The sequence below is a fragment of the Hypanus sabinus genome, chromosome 7, assembly GCF_030144855.1.
Source record: "Hypanus sabinus isolate sHypSab1 chromosome 7, sHypSab1.hap1, whole genome shotgun sequence".
In the NCBI taxonomy this organism is placed as follows: domain Eukaryota; kingdom Metazoa; phylum Chordata; class Chondrichthyes; order Myliobatiformes; family Dasyatidae; genus Hypanus; species Hypanus sabinus.
In genome coordinates this window covers 156604318-156625101 of record NC_082712.1, presented here as the reverse complement: position 1 = coordinate 156625101, position 20784 = coordinate 156604318, and the positions used below count along the sequence as shown (strand labels likewise).

The window sequence follows — 20784 nt, the reverse complement described above, 5'->3', positions numbered from 1 at the left end:
ACTGGATCTTCGACTTCCACCCTTGCAGATCCCAGTCAATGTGGATTGGCAACAACATCTTTACTGTGATCACCATCAGCACAGTTGCAATACAAGGTTGTATACTTAGCCCCCTACTATGCTCGCATTATATTTATGACTCTGAGGCCAAGAGCAGGTCCAATGCTGCATATAAGTTTGCAGACATCACCACTGTTGTTGGCTGAATCAAAGGTGGTGAAGAATCAGCATATAGGAGGAAGAATGAAAATCTAGCTGAATAGTGTCACAACAATGACCTCTCACTCAATGTCAGCAAAAGCAAAGAGCTGACTATGACTTCAGGAGGAGGAGTCCAGAGGTCGATCATCAGGAGATCAGATGTGGAAAAGGTCAACACTTAAAACTCCTTGGCGTTATCATTTCAGAGGATCTATCCTGGGTTTAGCATTTAAGTACCATTACCTAGGAGGCTTGATGTCACCTCTTCTTTCTCAGAGGTTTGCAAAGATTCGGCATGTCAAACTTCTATAGCTGTGTGGTGGAGAGTATGCTGACTGGTTGCATCACAGCTTGGTATGAATACACCCAAGTCTTTGAAAGGAAAATCCTATAAGAAGTAATGGATACAGCCCAGTCCATCATGGATAAAGCCCTTCCCACCACTGAGCACATTTACACGGAGTATCATCACAGGAAAGCAACATCCATCACCAAAAACCTCCACCATCCAGGCCATTCTCTCTTCTCACTGCTTCACAGGAAGGAAGTACAGGAGACTCAAGTCCCACACTACTAGGTTCAGTAATAGTTATTAACCCTCAACCACCAGGCTCTTGAACCAGAGGGGATAATTTCATTCAATTACTGAACTGTTCCCACAACCTGTGGACTCACTTTCCAAAACTCTTCAACTCATGTTGTCAATAGTTATTGCTTATTTATTCATTATTGTTACATTTTTGTGTTTTATTCTTTTTACCATTTGCACAGTCTGTTGTCCTTTGCACATTGGTTATTTGTCTGTCTTTGTTGTGTGTGGGTTTTCATTGATCAGAGTCATAGAGAAGTATGGCACAGAAGCAGGCCATTGGGCCCACCTAGTCCATGCCAAAGCTATTTAAGCTGCCTACTCTCATTGACCTGCAACGGGACCATGGCCCTTCATACCCCTACCATCCATGAACCTATCCAAACTTCACTCACTTAAACATTGAATTTGAACTCACATGCACCACTTGTACTGGCAGCTCATTCTATACTCTCCCAAAGCTCTAGTGAAGAAGTTTCCCCTTATGTTCCCCTTAACCTTCTCACCTTTCACCCTTTACCCATGACTTCTGGTTGTAGTCCCACCCAACATCTGTGGAAAAAGCCTACATGCATTTACCTTATCTACACCCCTCCTAATTTTGCATTCCTCTATCAAATCTCCTCTCAGTCTTCTATATTCTAAAGAATATAGTCCTAACCAATTCAATCTTTCCTTATAGCTCAGGTCCTCCAGACCTGGCAACATCCTTATAAAATTACTCAGTACTCTTTCAATCTTGTTTCCATCTTACCTGCAGGTAGGTGGCCAAAACTGCACACAATGTCTTCTATGACTTCAACATAACATCCCACCTCCAGTACTCAATATATTGATTTATGTAGACTGTTATGTGGTGGCCAACAATGAATGAAGAATTGAGTCCGGTTTTATAAACAAACATAAGCATTTATTAAACTCTGCTCAACAAAGGTGAAAAGTAAGCAAACAACTAACTTAACCAGAAGTTAACTGCTAAATGGCAAGTTAACAAACAGCCAAACTCTGGAATAGTTCTTAAAGTGGTAAATTCGAACACAGTCTTAAAGTGGTAAAGTCAAAAGTCCAAGTGATTTATACAGTCAGTAAGGAGAGACTTCCCTGAAAACTGATTTTCTTTGAAGTATCGACGATCTGCTGATCCCACAGCCGAGAGATGCCCTGTCCAAAGGATTCACGACAAAGGAAATAAAACAGCTTAAAGGAACTGACCTTTTCCTCGAGGGTGAACACTGCACAAACCTTCCTGATCTTGCAGGGGTTATCTCAGATGCAGGCCACTATTCCTGAACAAAGATTCAATAAGGTCGATCCTTTATAAAATCGCCGAACGACTACAACTTTACTCAAACCTTCGGGTTCCCGTACTTTGGTAAGATCTTCACTCTCCAATACTAGGCTGTAAAGGTAAAACAAAGGTGCAACAAACAAGAACTGGCAGCGACTGGCGAAACTGTCAGCACAACGGTTTTGCACCTTACAATAGAAAGTGAAAACTCCACTTTAAAACAAAACTGCATCATGAGACGAATACACAGCAAAACTAACTAACTAACAAAAGTAACCAATGAACTAACTGCGTGACAGCAGGGGCTTCCCCTCATATACCTATTGGAACGTGCCATCACGTGACCTCACACCAGCGAGAAAATTACATCATGTGACCTCACACTGGTGGGAAAATTACATCACCCCACCATCACAGGACAATTACATCATGCTCACAAGATATAGTCATAAGACAGTCACAGGATACCCACAGGGTATGTACCAAGACCAATATGTAAAAAGCTTTCTTTATGACCCAACCTATCTGTGACGTCACTTTCGATGAATTATGAACCTGTATTCTCAGATCCCTTTGTTATTCTGCACTCCTCAGTGCTGTACCATTCACTGTGTAAGACCTACCTTGGTTGGCCCTACTGAAGTACAACATCTTGCACTTGTCTGCATGAAACACTATCTGCCATTTTTCAGCCCATTTTTCTAGCTGGTGCAGATCCATCTGCAAACCACAATAACCTTCCTCACTGTCCATTACATACCCACATGTGGTGTTATCTGCAAATTTGCCGATTCAGTTAACTACATTATTCTATTGTCTTTCTTTGTATTTACAGTGAATGCCCATAAGCAAATAAATCTCAAGGTAGTATATGGTAACATATACGTACTTTGATATTGAATTTGCTTTGAACTTTGGATGTTTTGAGGTATTTGCATCCTCTGAGCATTTCATGCTAAAACATTCCTGGTTATTATTTGGAAAATTCAAAACTGGTATTACATTCCCATTTAGATTCAGAATCAGGTTTAATAACATTGGTGCATGTCATGAAATTTGTTGTCTGTAGCAGTACATTGTAATCTATAAAAAACATTTCTTTAAGTTGCGCTAAGGAATATTGTGGTGAACTATGTGCCTGTCGGGACACGCCCCTGCTGACTGCTCCTGTGGCTCCTCCCACAGGCCCCTGTATAAAGGAGATCTGCGGCCTGACGCTCGGCCTCAGTCTCCAAGACATTGTATGATAGACACTCACTCCTGGTTCCTTCTTCCAGTCAATAAAAGCCGATATCTCGCCTTAAGTCTCAGTGTGAGTTATTGATGGTGCATCAAATATATAAAATTAAGTAGAGCAAAATAGCGAGGTAGTGTTCATGAGTTCAGGGTCCGTTCAGAAATCTGATGGTAGAAGGGAAGAAGCTGTCCTAAAATGTTGAGTATGTGTCTTCAGGCTCCTCTGCTTCCTGTGTGATGATGGGAGTGACAACAGGGCATGTCCTGGATGGTGAGGATTTAGTGAGAGATGCTGTCTTTTTGAGGCATCACCTTTTGAAGATGTCCTTGACGGTGGGGAGGATGATGGAGCTGGCTGCGTTTACAACACTGCAGCTTTTTCTCATCCTGTCCATCGGTGCTGCCATACCAGTATGGAGATGCAACCTGTGCGAATGCCCTCTATGGTACATCTGTAGAAATCTGCTAGAGTCTTTGGTGAAAATCCTCCTCAAATTCCTCATGAAATGTAGCCACTGGTGTATCCTCTTCATAACTGCATCAATATGTTAGACCCTATTCTCATCTCTCCGTTTTTTATTTGCCTGTATGTCCCTTCCACCATTTCTCATTAAAAGTTAGGTGGCCTGCTAAGCACACTCTGCTAAATGACATTTTCTTCTTAATTTTGATACTCAGGAAGAAGTACAGCTCGGTGATCAAAATCAGTGGTATCCTGGACATCTTCGAGGAGCGATGCCTCAAAAAAGCAGCATCTATCATCTCGGACCCCCATCACTCAGGATGTGCACTGTTCTCATTGCTAACATCAGGAAGGAAGTACAGGAGCCTGTAAAGGAGGTGTAGGACCCAACAATCCTCAAACAGCTTCTTTCCCTCTGCCACTAGATTTCTGAAAAAAATGTATACACACCTACTGTAATTCAGATTTTTCTCTATTATTGTGTATTGCATTGTACTGCTGCTGCAGGACAACAAATTTTGTAACATGCTATATGCTGGTGATATTAAATCTGATTCTGATTTGTAACCATATGGCCTCATTGGGAAGTGTTGTCATGGTTGCTACTTTAGTTAACTAGTTGCATAACTCCTAAATCAGTATTATTGCAGTAAATAATCTCAGGTGTACACTTATCTAGATCTCGGGTTTCTTGTTTTTGCTACTGAAAGAATCAGCATTCTTGAATTTGCATCAAAGATTGACCAGTATCATAATTCACTGACAGAGAAGTGTAAACATGAGAACACTTTGAGAATTGTCAACTGAAAAATAGATTAGACTTAACTTAAGGTGATAGACAATGACAGCAGAGAGCTTGATTATTGTTGAATGATTGCTGCTATGTTTTGAACTAGTACAGAAATCTTACCATATCCATGGCAGCTATTGCTGTTTGGTGTGGGAATTGGATTGTGGCTGTAAGGTGTGGCCGTTCTAATGCAACACCTTTGTTCACTTGCTGATATGTATACACTAATTAATAAATTTAATCTGCCAAATCTGCCAAATGTGCTCCTTTTCCAGATGAATCAATCATATCTGTTGTAACATTTCTGTATTGTTTTCTTTTGTTCCCATTCATCTCATATTTGTCCTTCTTTCAAACAAATCAACTTCAATTAGCAACCTTTTTTCTTTTTCTCTCAGTCAGCAGCACCGCCTCTTGTGTCACCCAGTTTTACTTGGTCTCCACCCTATCACAAACATTTTTATACCTTAATCTGAGGTACTTTATTTATCAAGTAATCCATCCTTTATCATATTTCAACAACACAATGTGTCGTTACAGAGATAAGTCAAATTTGACATTCATAGGACAGCTGTGAGTCACATATAAAGATGCCAGGAGCATATAAATCAAAGTAAAGCTGTTGAAACAAAACACCAATAAGAAAAAAAGGGCAAATCAAATATGTGACAATCAAAATTTAATAAATGATCAAAAGCCTGTCAATTAATTTCTTCTAAAGAATTATTTTGCAACCCTTTATCAACAGCAGCTTGTTCCCTCCACCCCAATACTGTCAATAAGAAGGGTTGGAAACATAAACAATTACAAGGCTTAAAGTTGACAGCATGGCTGATTTTCCACTCACATCCCTACCACCTAAGGTTTCTTCAAGGAACACTAGCAAGCAATGTGCTCTGCTTGGTCTTGACAGCTTCTGAGCCCCTAACCACAGACTACCAGCTGTTTGGTTAATCTACTCTATGGTCTTTGGCATCCAATCTTCAGTCCAGGTTGTCCAAAAATATCTTCCGGGTGATTTTTGTGAATTTTGCTGGTAATTTTCCAAGCCAAGAAAATCATCGGGCTTTCTGTAACTCACAACCAGTCCTATTGTATATAAGCAGCATTTAAGAACATAAGAAATAGGAACAGGAGTAGGCCATCCAGCCCATCAAGCCTGCCCATCATTCAATAAGATCATGACTGATCTGTCCATAAACTCAGCTCCATCTACCTGCCTTTTCCCCATAACCCTTAATTCCCTTACTATGTAAAAACCTATCTAACTGTTTCTTAAATATTTTTAGTGAAGAAGCCTCAACTACTTCCCTGGGCAGAGAATTCCACAGATTCACCACTCTCTGGGATAAACAGTTTCTTCTCATCTTCATCCCAAATTTTCTGCCCTGATCTTGAGGCAATTACCAGTGACCCGTCCTTCCTCTTGCACAAACCTAGCTCTCTGGCTAACGTTCTCATTCTACTCATTCTCCCTAAGCCCTACAATGCCCCTGATACACAGCCTGAGTGTCTTGTCAGGCTGCGTTCAACCTATTCCCAGCGCTGTTTGTTAGTGTCAGTTCCCAGCAACTACTGCTGCAGAGTTTGGATCTGAAGGTGGCAGCGAATGGTTCTGAGGACAGTGGGGATGAAGGGGTGGGGGTCGGAAGGTCATACCACTCTCCTCCTCTGATTAACTTCACTCAATTAGCAGGTCCAAGATAGTCTTTCTCCGTCCTTTTTGCTGTCATCCGAGTGTGTATTCTCCCATCAATCTTGCCTGAGAGAGGCGACAAGCAGTGGCTCGCACATATTTGGCCCCTTCCTGCTCCTGACTTTATTTCTTTATTAGACAAAATATGGGCAACACACAGGAGAAATTGGCCTCAAAAATACAGCTTTGCTTTTCAGAACTTCAGTGTAGTTTTACCCTACACCATTCAGTTCTAGGGGAGCCAAGACACGTCAGTATTGTGGGAATGACTGATTGAAGAAATAGTCAAGTGACACATTTGCTGGGATATTTCACATTGGAGAGTGCAGTAGCATGGAGATAGTGCTGCTATATTGGTATTGATTTATCATTGTCACATGTATGAAGATTCAATGAAAAGCTCGTCTTGCATACTGTTCATACAGATCAGATCATTATGTGGTGTATTGAGTTAGAATAAGGTAAAATAATAACAACGTGAAATAAAGTGTAAGTGCTATTGAAAAAGTGCAGTGCAGGTAAACAATGTGTAAGGTCATAGTGAGGTAGATCGTGAGGCCAAGATTCTATCTTATTCAAGAGTCCGATAATGATTTCTCTCGTGCATTGATAAAAATCGGTAAGGTTGATAGAGACATGCTAAATTTCTTTAGCCTTTTGAGCAAATGGAGGTGTTGGTGAGCTTTCCTGGCTGTGACATCAACATGGTTGGACTAGGACAGGCTACTGGTAATGTTCATATCTCGGAACTTGAAGCTTGCAACCCTCTCAACCTCAGGTGTATTGAGGTAAACGGGAGTATGTGCACCATCCTCCTTTCTGAAGTCAATAACCAGCTCTTTTATTTATGTTTTTGTGCATGTGGTGTAGTGGCATAGAGGCATTAGTACGGAACTTCAAGGTGAGCACATCACATCACACAAACCAATCTTCTATCCTTGGACTCACTTTACACTACATGCTGTCAGAGCAGTGCTGCCAGGATAATCATGGACAAGACCCAACCAGCCAACACACTTTTGACAATAAAGTATAATGGTAATGGTAATGAGTGGTTCCGGTTTCGAATCCAGCCAGCTCTTTGCAAGCTTTCCATCATTGTTGGGCTGAGCATTAAATTAACAATTCGGTCTCATAAAATATAGACAAAAAAAGCTAAAGTAAAAGGAAGCTTGCCATTTGATGTGCCACAAGGAGTGAAACGGAATAAAATATGTATATATACATAAATATACAATACACAATGAGGTAGATAGTGTGTGCATGTATGTGTGTGTGTATGTGTATATAATCTACCTCATTATGATCTTGCACTTTATTGTTTACCTGCACTGCACTTTTTCAATAGCAGTTACACTTTATTCCACATTATTATTATTGTTCCTTATTCAACTCAATACACCATGTGATTTGTCTGTATGAACAGTTTGTATGACTATAGAGATGCACGCACACATACACACACACACACACACACACACCCCTATTTATTAGGTACAGAAGTGGAAACCAGTCAGTTTTCTGCTGCTGTAGCCCATCCAGTTCAGGATTTGATGTGTTGTGTATTCATGGATGGTAATTTAAGTTACTGCCACCTTTCTGTCTGCTTGAACCAAAATGGCTTCTGACCTCTCTCATTAACAAGGTATTTTGCGTACAGAACTGCCACTCACTGATTTTTAACATCATTCTCAGTAAACTGTAAAGACTGTTGAGCATGAAAATCCCAGGAGATCAGCATTTTCTGAGGTACTGTCTAGTTGATAACTAAATGGCTAATTAAGTCCATCTTTGGCTTCTACAGCCAATGTGGTTTATTCCTGCTACCATTACTATGAGTCCTGTATATCAACATTGGCTCAATGAGGAGTCAGAAGGGTATGTCAGAAATATTATTTGTGTATGTAAGTATAAAAAGTGGTTAATCCCATGAAACCGCAATGTATGAACAAACGAACTCTACAGAAAGGATCCAATTAAAGATCTTGGTTTGAAACAGATAGACAATTAAACAGCTGACTGGACAAGGAGGATTCCAGGACATTCTCTTTTCAACTATAGGCAGGCCCAGTATGTTCCTGCAGAAGCATCCACTGAAGTGCTCAGTCAGTAGAGATGTGTAAGTAATCCAACTTAGCTTCCTTTCCCGACCCCAACAGCCTTAAGCCAATTCAATATACTCCATGTGAAGAAAGAAACATTTGAGAGTATCATTGCAGCAAAGGACCAGACCCATGTAGTTAAATTCCTCTGGTACAACGACAGCACTGACAACGTGAAAATTTGTCCAAGTATATCCCATTCACAAGAAGCAAGACAATTACTGACCAAACTACCGTACTCCGCATCATTAGAAAAGTGTTCAAAGGTGTCATCAAACTAGATTTACTCTACAACCATCTCTCCATGATGCCAATATTTTGGTTTTGCCTTTTTGATTGCTAGCTATATCCACAAGTCAAAATATCCATTCCTCCTCTCACTGGTACGTCATGTCTACAGTGAGTGCCATCTGCAAACATTACTGCACTCACTCATCTAGGTATTTCAAATCCTCTTCCCAAATTCATAACCTCCATCACCAAGAAGGAAGAGTGCACGACACATACAAAAACACCACCAGTTCCCTTCCAAGTCACACACCAGTCTAACTTGGAAATACTGTCTATTGTTGCTCTTTCATCTTTGCCAAACCTAAAATCTGGAACTCCGGACCCAATTACTTTGTGAGAGTATTTCCCCTAGAAAGCCTACAGCTATTGAAGAAAGTTGTTCATCATAACCTCTGCGAGGGCAATTAGAGATACTGTAGGTAATGAATTCCACCAATGTTCAGAGTCCGAACATTGAACATAAATGAGGATCCTACCAGCAGATTACAGCACCCAAAATCTACCTGTCCCTGCAATTTCCAAAGATGTGTTGAATCTCTTCTCAAAGTTCAAAGTAAATTTATTATCGAAGTACATATACAGTATGTCACCATATATGACCTATACAACATATATTTCTAAGAATATTGTTCATAATAAAGCATAATTGATAGAGTGTGGTTTTAATGGTTTTGAACTTTGTTACTTCAAAGGAAAAGTGTTGAAAAGCTATTTTTAAGATGGTCATATTAACCATGGAACATTAACCGTGTTTTCTAGGTATAGAACACCAAAAACAACGTGTAACATTATTCATAATACAGTTGAGAAGTTAGTCCAAGAACAAAGTCTCAGTGTGGGGGTGTCACTATCAATGCCAACATTTATTGGCTGTCCCTAATCACTTTGCATTTTTTATAGGTTGCTAATAAGCACCACCTATTGCTGGGTTTGGTTAGGATATGATAACAGTAATAAATTCACTGTGCCTTAATTAAATATTTTAGACTAAGAGGTTTGATGACTGATAAAGATCGAAAGGTGCAAATGGAAAGAAAGCTTTTATTGCTGAATTTGTCAGTATTGAAAACAAAGGTTTCAGCGGCAGGTTTGGTGATGCAAGCATGGAGTCAGACTTACACCAGGTAAAAATAAACATTTTCTCTGGTAGTGTAGAGATGCAATCTGAAACCTTTCTTCAGATCAAATAAACTGCAAATGATTCACCTAGTATAGCCTTGGGCTTCCTGTTTTGTGACGTCACTGTCAAACTATGACATCTCTTGTTCAATTAGAAAGGAGAAATGTCTTTGTTTTGTATCTTGAAATCCAAAGATGAATGATTTCTGTTGATTTGCTTTTGGCTGGATTAAAAGTATATCAGAAATGTGATTTGGAATGTAACCTACTTTTTTAAGCGTGTCAGTAGGTGAGTAACTACTAGTTCCAGCAAATTGCTCTTTATATCTATAGCTCTTACAAATCAAGCCCCAAGTTATTTTTGGCTTCAACTTTAAACCATTCTTATGAATAGTCAAAAGTCTGATACATTAAACTTGAACTAAAATCTGTTTTGAATCTGGGGAAGGAATGGCTAAACAGGGAAGGTTACTTATTCATTGCCTATCTTGTAAATCATTAAGCTTTTTTAAGTGTGTGATTTCTGCATGTCATTTAGTAAAGCTCAGAGTGAGCATACAAAGGGGGTATTTTCTAAAAGATTCTGCAGAAATAACCTTTCTTAGCCTTTGGTCTCGGGTATGTTTTTTAAATTAAATTAAAAGCAACAACTGTGTCAAGAGGATTCTGCTGGATCATTTAACATTTTTCAGAATAGATTACAGAGTATGGAGAGAGCTAACGGGTGGTCTACATGAAGACTATGAGACATAGGTGCAGAATTTGGCCATTTGGCCCATCAACTCTGCTCCATTATTTGATCACGGATGGCTTATTTTTCCTCTAGCCCCATTCTCTTGCTTTCATAACTTTGATGCCCTCACTAATCAAGAACCAATCAAACTCCACTTTCGATATAGCCTGCCTGTGGTAATGAATTCCACAGATCACCATTCACCAGCTAAAGAAACTCAGCTAACGGTCTCCTGCATTATATTTTGTGAAACTATTTATTTTCTCAGGGTTTAGAAGCTAGTGTCCTGTGCATTTTCCAGTAACCTTAGCCCACCATCAAAGGCCATGCCTTCAGCTGTTGGGCTATAGCCTTTGGATTTTCTCCCCTTCTTGATTTCTTCAGCTTAGAATCTTATGATAATGGGCTAGGTCTAACTGCCAAATGCTAGCTGATCTGAATGGAACTGCCAGCAGTTAGCTTTATAAATGACAGCAAGCCTCGGACCTTTGCACACAGATTGACAAACAGGGAAGTTCTGAACTTACTGAACAACCTTTGGCACCATATCAGTTGATCCAGTTCATTGCTGTTTTGCTCACTGAATCGAGCAGCAGAACTGAGGCCCATGAAGGGAAAACCTTTAGTTTCCACGTAAGGAAGTGAGGGGAGCCTCTGTGGATCCCTCCCAAACCCCTGCCTAATGTTATCAAAAGCACCCAATAAAGTGGCTACTGAGTTTATGCTTGTGGTCTGCTGCTGTTGTAAGACATCCACTTCAAGATCTGGTGTGTTGTGCATTCAGAGATGCTCTTTTGCACACCCCTGTTGTAACGTGTGATTATTTGAGTTACTGTCACCTTCCTGTCAGCTTTAACTATTCTATTCTAGCTGTTTTGCGCTGACCTCCCTTATTAACCAAGTGTTTTCACCCACAGAGCTGCCACTCACTGGATGTTTTTTGCCTTCATGCCACTTTCTGTAAACTCTAGAGAGTGCTGTGCGTGAAAATCCCAGAAGATCAGTAGTTTCTGGGATACCTAGCACCATTATTCTGTGGCCAAAGCTACTCAGATCACATTTCTTTCCCCATTATGATATTTGGTGTGAACAGTAACTGAACATATTGACAATGTTAGCATGCTTTTATGTACTGAGCTGCTGCCTCATGATTGGCTGATTAGATATTTGCATTAACAAGCAGTTGTACAAGTGTACCTAATAAAGTGGCCACTGAGTGTATATTTCTCAGGTACAGACGAGGAGGAGTTACTGACTCAAAGCATCCTAGGGGCCTCTAGTATGGCAAAGATAGGCTTTCAGTGCTCCTGAGCTAATATCTAAAGGAGCATCCATGTGGCATACTCTTATCAAAACCCGTCCTGTAAGAACAATGGAAAAGGGCCACAGCAAGGCTGGAAAACCACCTTAGGCAGTTTTTAAATTTAATTTATTCATGATAGGTTGATGTTGTTGGCAAGGAATTTGCAAGGTGAATATTATGCCAAGTTAATTTACTGCCCTTGTTTAAGTGCTCTCAAATATCATGATTCCCTAAACCATTTTGGAGAGCTGTGAAATGTCAACCACAATGCGATCGTGCAAAGGCCACGTTGAATGCAGAAGGAAGCTGGTTGACGAGATATATATTTTTGCAACAGTCTAATAGTTTCTCCATTGCCATGCTGCGTCATCTTTCCAGATGTTCTCAGCTAAGTTCCCAGCTGCTCTCAGAGACTTGAACTTGAACCTCCAGTTAATCCTACTGATTTCTGGATGGCAGTACAATAATTTACTCACCGTTTCCCCATACTGGACAAAAAATAAAGGAAGTTTAAAACTATTTTGCAATGCTTGTAAATAAGCATAGTTTAAGTAAATAACTTTAAGTAAACTGTTACAAGTTTCAAGATCCCAAAAAAAAATCCATGTCAAGTTACCACGCAGTTCACAAAAGCTGCTACTGCTTACTCTGGACTTTCCTCCTAATATTTGTGTGTTATATTGTAATCAAAAGTAATCATTGGGCCAAGAACCAAACATTTGCTAGTGCCATTCTGATCTAGAACGGTTGGGTTTTTTGCTTCCAGGAAATATGGCAATGTTTGTACAAAGGTACTGCTGGTATACAAGTGGATGCAGTGTGTAGTGAGACAGACGGATAATAATCTGAAGGACAAACGGATGATAGGGCAAAATTACAGTCAGTGATATGAGTTGAAGTGTAACATGGGGGCAAAATTGAAAAGGGTGATGAATACAGAACTGAAGTTGGTATATTTGGAAGATTATAGTTGGGAGCTTAACATCCAAGGATACACATTGTATTGAAAGAACAGGCAGGTAGTCTGAGGGGGTGGGGTGGGTCTGTTGGTAGAAAATGAAATCAAATCCTTAGAAAGAGGTGACATAGGATTGGGAGATGTAGAAACCCTGTAGGTAGAGTTAAGAAACCGCAAGGACGCAAACAGTTTGATGTGAGTTATATTCAGGATTGTGAGCAATAGCTAGGATGTGGAATACAAATTACAATGGGAGATAGAAAAGGCATGTAAATAGGGCAATGTTACAATAGTCATAGGATATTTCAAAATGCAGGTAGATTGGGGAAATCAGGCTGGTGCTGGATCTCAAGAGGGAGAATTTGTAGAATGCCTACAAGATGGCTTTTTAGAGCAACTTGTGGTTGACCTACTGGAGGAAAGACAATTTTGTTTTGGGTATTGGTAGGTGAGACTGGAACTAGGGGACATTGCCTCAAAATTCAGGGGAGAAGATTTAGGACAGAGATGAGGAGAAACTGTTTTTCCCAGAGAGTGGTGAATTTGTGGAATTCTCTGCCCAGAAAAGCAGTTCTTCATAAATATATTTAAGAAACAGTTAGATGGGTTTTTACATAGTAAGGGAATTAAGGGTTATGGGGAAAAGGCAGGTAGATGGAGTTGAGTTTACGGACAGATCAGCCATGATCTTATTGAATGGCGGGGCAGGCTCGATGGGCCAGATGGCCTACTCCCGCTCCTGTATCTTATGTTCTTATGTAATGAAACAGAATTGATTAAGGAGCTGAGGTAAAGGAACCTTTAGAAGAGTGATCATAATATAATAGAATTCACCCTGCAGTTAGAATAGAAAATCCAAAATCAGATGTGTCTGCCTAACAATGGAGTGAAGGGAGTTATAGAGGCATGAGAGAGGGTCTGGCCAAAGATGACTGGAAGGGTTCACCAGCATGTTATGTTTTCAAAACATAAACTAACTGAAAGAAAAACATGGAGCTGGAAATAACATGTCTATACTTCGTTTAATTTTACTTTTAGTAAAGCACATACTTATGGTGTGGTGGTGTAATAATGTATGACATTCACATACTTTTACACATAACTTGTAATGAATTATGTAAACAACAAAGAATATTTAATTAAACAATATATTTACAATATTACTGAAATATTAAATACATAACACTCTGCACCGACTTAACTATAAACTCCAACTCAATACAGAATGCATCTCACCTGTATACACAGTATACAATATAATTCAAATACTATACAGACATCTGAAGAATAGTAAGCTTTAATTCGTCCCATTCAGGTCTAAAGGTTTAATTGCTGTGATGAGTTCTTATTCTTGTGAGATAATATCTTTGTTGATAAGGGGGTTCACTTTGCATGGCAGCTGAGATGTATGGTTCTGAAGCAATCTCACTTTCTGGGGCTTCCTCCATGGTGGTTGTAGGAGTTGACTCTGTTTCTGTAGGATGTTATTCTGACAGCTCTGGGCACATTTATTCTCTGACAATGGATTCTACTAACCAATGTGTCAACTCCAGATGACATTGGATGCGGTCTCCACTGTGTAGGAAAGTGGTCCAGTTTTGTCAATCTTTCCAAGTACCCACTTTTGACCACCTCTATAGTCCATCACCAGGACTGCTTCTCCAGGAGTGAAGCATCCAGCCTCCCTGTCTGAGGAGCTCTCAAATTGTCTGAGCTGTTTGTCCAGCATATTCCTTCTGAGACTGAGTTTGAGGAGATCCAAGCAAGAGATAACCCAGGGCCAGTGTAGCCGATGAGTTGTTGATTAATGTGCAGCAGTGTGATCTCCAAGGAGGAAACTGGACACATTTGTTGCTGGGTGGTACGGTGCAGATGTAACATATCTTATTCCATTCATTTTCAGGACTGACTGAAACTGTCCACATTGTCACTGACTAAGTGTTCTGGAACACCAGTCCCTGAGAAGAGGCTTCTCAACACATCAGCAGTGTGCGAGGCAGTAGTGGGGGCTATTGGAAACATGTCTGGCCACTTAGTAGCTGCATCCACAACTACTAAGAAATTTGGTCTGGCAAAATCCACATGAATCCTCTCTCAGGGCAATGCAGGCTACTCCCAGAGATGTAGAGCTGCTGTTCTTGGCACCCTCTGCACGTGTTGGCATCCTGAACAGTGCATGGCAAGCTGCCCAATCTGCTGATCCATTCCAGGTCACCAGACAAAGCTTCGAGCCAACAGTTTCATTTTGACCATGCCCAGATGACAGGGATGAAGCTCCAACACTTGCATCTATATTATAAGGCAACACACCGAAGGTAAAACTCACTGGACAATGTGGATGATAATGAGTGAGTACAGTGTTTAACATTATCACTTCTCTTACCCTTTGGAAAGCCACCTCACACTGCTTTGTCCATTGCCATTTCTTCCTGATCTGTTGTAATGAGTTCAACGAGTGGAGGACAGTAGACAGATTTGGCAAGAACCTGATATAGTAATTGACAAATCCAAAAAAGGGACCACAACTATAAAACATCCTTTGGCCTTGGGGCATCTACCACTGCTTGAATGTTCTTAGCATGTTTGTGTAATTTGTGCTTCAATGGTGTGACTATTGTAAGTAATAAATGGTTTGAAGAATTCTCACTTGTTGCATTCGTGCTCTGAGCCCATAATCTTCTAATCTTTATAATACTGTCTTGAGTTTTTGGAGATGATCCTTATTTTCCTCACTGGTAACAATGATGTCATCCAGGTAACATTAAGTGCCTGGGCAGCCTTGCAGCACCTGGTCCATATGTTTCTCCCAGAGTGCAGGTAAAATGAGACAATGAAAACAATAACACACTCTGTGAGTGTTTATAGTGAGAAACACTTTGGACTCTCCTCTAACTCCATCTTGCCTCAAGAATGGCTTGTAAAGATATCCTCTATCCTGGGCAGAGGATATTGAACTACTTTCAGTTTTGGGTAGATGGTGACCTTAAGGTCACCACAGATCCTGGCAGACCAATTCTTCTTGACTACTGGGATCATAAGACCATAAAACCATAAGATATAAGAGCTGAATTAGGCCATTTGGCCCATCGAGTCTGCTCCACCATGGCTGATCCAATTTTTCTCACAGCCTGAATTTCCTCCTTCTCCCCATAACCCTTCAAGCCCTGACCAGTCAACAATCTATCAACCTCTGCTTTAAATATATATATAAAGACTAGGCTTCCGCAGCTGCCTGTGGCAAAGAATTTCACAGATTCACCACTCTCTGGCTAGAGAAATTCCTCTTCATCTCCATTCTGAAAGGACAGCTCTCTATTCTGAACACACCTTTGAAACTCATTGGCATTTGTGACTCCAAAACATAAACTAATTGAAAGAAAAACAAGGACCTGGGAATAACATGTCCACTCTTAGTTTAGTTTTACTGTTAGCATGCCCTCATGACATGGTGGTGCAGTGATGGACACATATGATGTGGTAGCACAGTGACGTATGTCATTCACATACTTTTACATATAACCTTTAATGAATGATGTAAACAACAAAGAATGCTTAATCAAACAATATGTTTACAATATTACTCAAGTGTTACTGAAGTATTAAATACACAACATAGCAGTAGCATGAATTACTGCAGAACAGAATGACTGGAGTTTTTGGAAGCAATTCTGAAGTGCGGGATGGATACATCCCAAAAATGAACTATTCTAAAGGGAGGATTTATTTATTTATTTATTTATTTATTTATTTTTGTTTTATTTACAGTCTGGAACAGTCTTTTCCAACACGTAGAACTGCGCCACCATCATCCCACTGATTTAAGCCTAGCCTAATCATGGAACAATAGGCAATAGCCAATTAACCTACTAACCAGTATGTTTTTGGATTATGAGAGAAAATCAGAGCACCTGGAAGGAAACCACTTATACCACAGGAAAAAGTACAACCTCCTTACAGAGGATGCCCGGATTGAACTCCAAGCTCCAACACCCTGAACTGTAATAGCATCATGCTAATGGTACACTACCATGGTACTCATGGAATGATGGCTGATGCAATGTGACTGACAAAGACAACATAAAAGCAAAAGGAAGGGCATAAAATTAGTGGGAAGGTAGAGGATTTGGAAGCTTTTAAAAACCAACAGAAAGCAAATAAAAGAGCCATAAGGAAAGAAAAGATGAAAGACAAGCTAGCCAATAATATAAAAGAGAATACAAAAAGTTATTTTCAGATATTTAAAGAGTAAAAGAAAGGTGATGTGCTCTAGCTCCTCATCTTTTTTCCCAGTCCTGCTGAAGGGTCTCAGCCTGGAATGTACTTCTTTCCATAGATGCTGCCTGGCCTGCTGAGTTCCTCCAGCATTCTGTGTGTGTTGCTTGGATTTCCAGCATCTGCAAATTTTCTCTTGCTTGTGAAAAGAAAGGGCATGGTGGATATCAGACAGCTGGAAAATTACACTGGAGGGGTAATAATGGGGAACAAAGAAATGGCGGATGAACTTAATAAGTATATTGCATTAGTCTCGACTGTGGAAGACTCTATCAGTATTCTCGAAATTCAGGAGTGTCAGGGACAGAAGTGATGTAATTGCCTTCTCAATTTCCATAATAGTACAAAAGAAATGCAAGAAGAAATTTTATCAACCATGTTTTCCACACTGAATACTTTCTCATTGATAGTTTTATCAACCATGTTTTCATTTAACTGACTTTAGATATAGCAAACATTAAGAATGTTCCCCCTTATGAAAACGATACTGACTTTGGCCTATTTTAACATGTGCTCCCAAGTACCCCAAAACCTCATCCTTAATAATGGACTTCAACATTTTCCCAGCCACTGAGGTCAGGTTAACCAACTACAATTTCCTTTCTTCTGCTTCCCTTACTTCTTGAAGAGTGGAGTGACTTTGCAATTTTCTGGCCCTCTGGAACCATTGCAGAATCCAGTGATTCTTGAAAGATCATTACTAATGCTTCCACAATCTCTTTAACTATCTCTTTTAGAACCCAGGGTTGTAGTCCATCTGGTCCAGTAGACATCTACCTTAAGACCTTTCAGCTTCTCAAGCACCTTCTCTTTAGTACTAGCGACTACACTCACTTTTGACACTGTTGTATTTCTGGCATACTGCTGATGTTTTCCACAATTAACAGTGATGCAAAATACTTACTTTCAAACAGTCTGATATCCATTCTTGCCTGTCTTTTACTCTTTATAAATCTAAAAGTTCTTTTAGCATCCTCTGTTACATTTTTGACTGGAACATTGTGGAAGAACTGTTTTTGATCCCAGTAGGTATTTCCCAATCTGATTTTATGTATTATTGGCTTATGTACAGCAGCTTTCTGAAAATCTAATGCAACTTATAGCCAGGATACAAATGATAAAAAGGCATGTAAAAAGGGCAATGTTACGATAGAGATGAGGGATTTCAATATGCAGGTAGATTGGGAAAATTAGATCGGTGCTGGATCCCAAGAGAAGGAGTTTGTACAATGCCTATGAAATGTTTTTTTAGAGCAGTTTGTGGTTGAGCCCACTAGAGGGAAGGAAATTCTGGACTGGGTTTTGTGTAATGAACAAGATTTGATTAGGGAGCTTAAAGCAAAGGAACCCTTAAGAGACAGTTATCATAATATGATAGATTTCACACTGCAATTTGAGACAGAGAAGCTAAAGTCAGATTTATCCAAATTACAGCGAGTAAAGGGTTTTGCAGAGGCATGAGAGAGGATATGACCAAAGTTGAGTTGAAATGGACACTAGCAGGGGTGATGGCAGAACAGCAGTGGCTGGAGTTTCTGGGAACAATTTGGAAGGCATAGGTTCAATACATCCCAAAGATGAAGAATTATTCTAAAGGGAGGCTGAGTCAACCATGGTTGACGAGGGAAGTCAAAGACAGTATAAAAGCAAAAGAGAGAGCATATAATAGAGCAAAAATTAATGGGAAGTTAGTGAATTGGGAAGCTTTTAAAAAAACAACCAAAGGCAATGAAAAAGGCACACGGAGAGAAAAGATGGAATACAAAGGTAAGCTAGTCAATAATTTATAGGAGGATACCTGAAGTTTTTCCAGATATATAAACAGTAAAAGAGCAATGAGAGTGGATATCAGACTACAGGGAAATGATGCTGGAGAGGTATTAATGGGGGACAAAGGAATAGCAGATGAGTGTAATAGTATTTTGCATCTGCCTTCACTGCAGAAGACACTGGCAGTATGCTAGCAATCTGAGAGTGTCATGGGCAGGCATGAGTGGAACGACTGCGCAGGCACATGGACGTCAGTGAGTTAGACTGACAGGAAGCGATTAAAAAGAAGACAGCTTTATAGAATGGGCGTCAGAGGAGTGGATGATGGAGTAGAGGTAGACAGAGTAGGGGGGCTTTGGCTCAACAGGGCTTCGGCAATAAGGGGTCGAGGCAAGGCACGTTACGAGAGTAGAATAGAAACAGGAAGTATGTCTGTGAGGCCAGTGTTCCGTACGAGGTGTCAGATATGGGAAGTCCAGGAGACTCCCAGCCTCCCAGATGGCCACATTTGTGCCAGATGTGTTGAGCTGCAGCTCCTTAGGGACCAGGTTAAGGAACTGGTCTGGTCAGGGAAAGTGAGGAGGTGATAGAGAGGAGCTATAGGTAAGTAGTCACATTGGGGCCTCAAGAGACAGATAAGTGGGTAACAGCCAGGAGAGGGAAGGGCAAGAGTCAGATACTAAAGACTACACCAGTGGCTGTCCCCTTAACAATAAGTGTTCCTGTTTGAGTACTGTCGGGAGGGAACAGCCTACATAGGGGAAGCAACAGTGGCTGTGCCTCTGACACAGAGTCTGGTCCTGTTGCTCAGAATGGTAGGGAAAGGAAGAAGGCAGCAGAAATAGGAGATCTATAGTTAGGGGGTCAGACAGTTGATTCTGTGGACACAGGAAAGAAACACGGATGATAGTTTGCCTCTCAGGTGCCAGGGTCCGGGATGTTTCTGATCACATCCATGATATCCTGAAGTGGGAAGGTGAACAGTCAGAGGTCATGGTACATATTGGTACCAACAACATAGGTAGGAAATGGGAGGAGGTCCTGAAATCAGACTACAAGGGGTTAGGAAGGAAGCTGAGAAGCAGGACCTCAAAGGTAGTAATCTCGGGATTACTGTCTGTGCCACAGGACAGTGAATATAGGAATAGAGTGAGGTGGAGGTTAAATGCATGGCTGAGAGATTGGGGCAGGGGGCAGGGATTCAGATTTCTGGATCATTGGGATCTCCTTTGGGGCAGGTGTGACCTGTACAAAAAGGACGGGTTGCACTTGAATCCCAGGAGGACCAATATCCAGGCAGGGAGGTTTACTAAGGCTATTGGGGAGAGTTTAAACTAGAATTGCTTGGGGGTGGGAACCAAACTGAAGAGACGGAGGAAGGGGTTGTTGGCTCATAAATAGAGAAAGTTTGGAGACAGTGCGAGAGGGAGAATAGGCAGGTGGTAGAGAAGGGATGCGCTCAGACTGATGGTTTGAGATGTGTCTATTTTAATGCAAGAAGCATCATGAACAAAGCAGGTGAGCTTAGAGCCTAATCAGTACTTGGAGCTATGATGTTGTGGCCTGGATGGCTCAGGGGCAGGAATGGTTACTTTGAGTGCCAGGCTTTAGAAGTTTCAGAAAGGACAGGGAAGGAGGCAAAATAGGTGGGGACGTTTCACTGCTGATCAGAGATAGTGTTATGGCTGCAGAAAAGGAGGAAGTCATGGAGGGATTGTCTACTGGCAATTTCTGATTGTAGGGATGACTTACAGCGGATTGAAAAGCTTGAACATATAGACATTAAGAAAGAGGATGTGCTGGAGCTTTTGGAAAGCATCAAGTTGGATAAGTCTCTGGGATGGGATGAGATGTACCCAGGCTACTGTGGGAGGCGAGGGAGGAGATTGCTGAGCTTCTAGCAATGCTCTTTGCTAGAACGGAAGAGGTTCTGGAAAATTGGAGGGTCGCAGATGTCGTTCCTTTATTCAAGA

At 40.7% G+C, this 20784-nt stretch overlaps 1 long non-coding RNA gene across 2 annotated transcripts in view; it reads left to right on the top strand.

The window, feature by feature from the left end:
* Positions 1–9654: 9654 nt before the first annotated feature.
* LOC132396432 (uncharacterized) overlaps positions 9655–20784 on the top strand; it is a 73713-nt gene continuing 62583 nt past the window's right edge. Inside the window, exons 1-2 of one of the 2 annotated variants that reach the window (XR_009512984.1) lie at positions 9655–9780; positions 14673–15117. This is a non-coding gene — a long non-coding RNA (uncharacterized LOC132396432). Of the gene's footprint in view, positions 9781–9921; positions 10065–14672; positions 15118–20784 lie in introns of those variants that run through there. The other variant, XR_009512983.1, reaches the window with a different exon arrangement.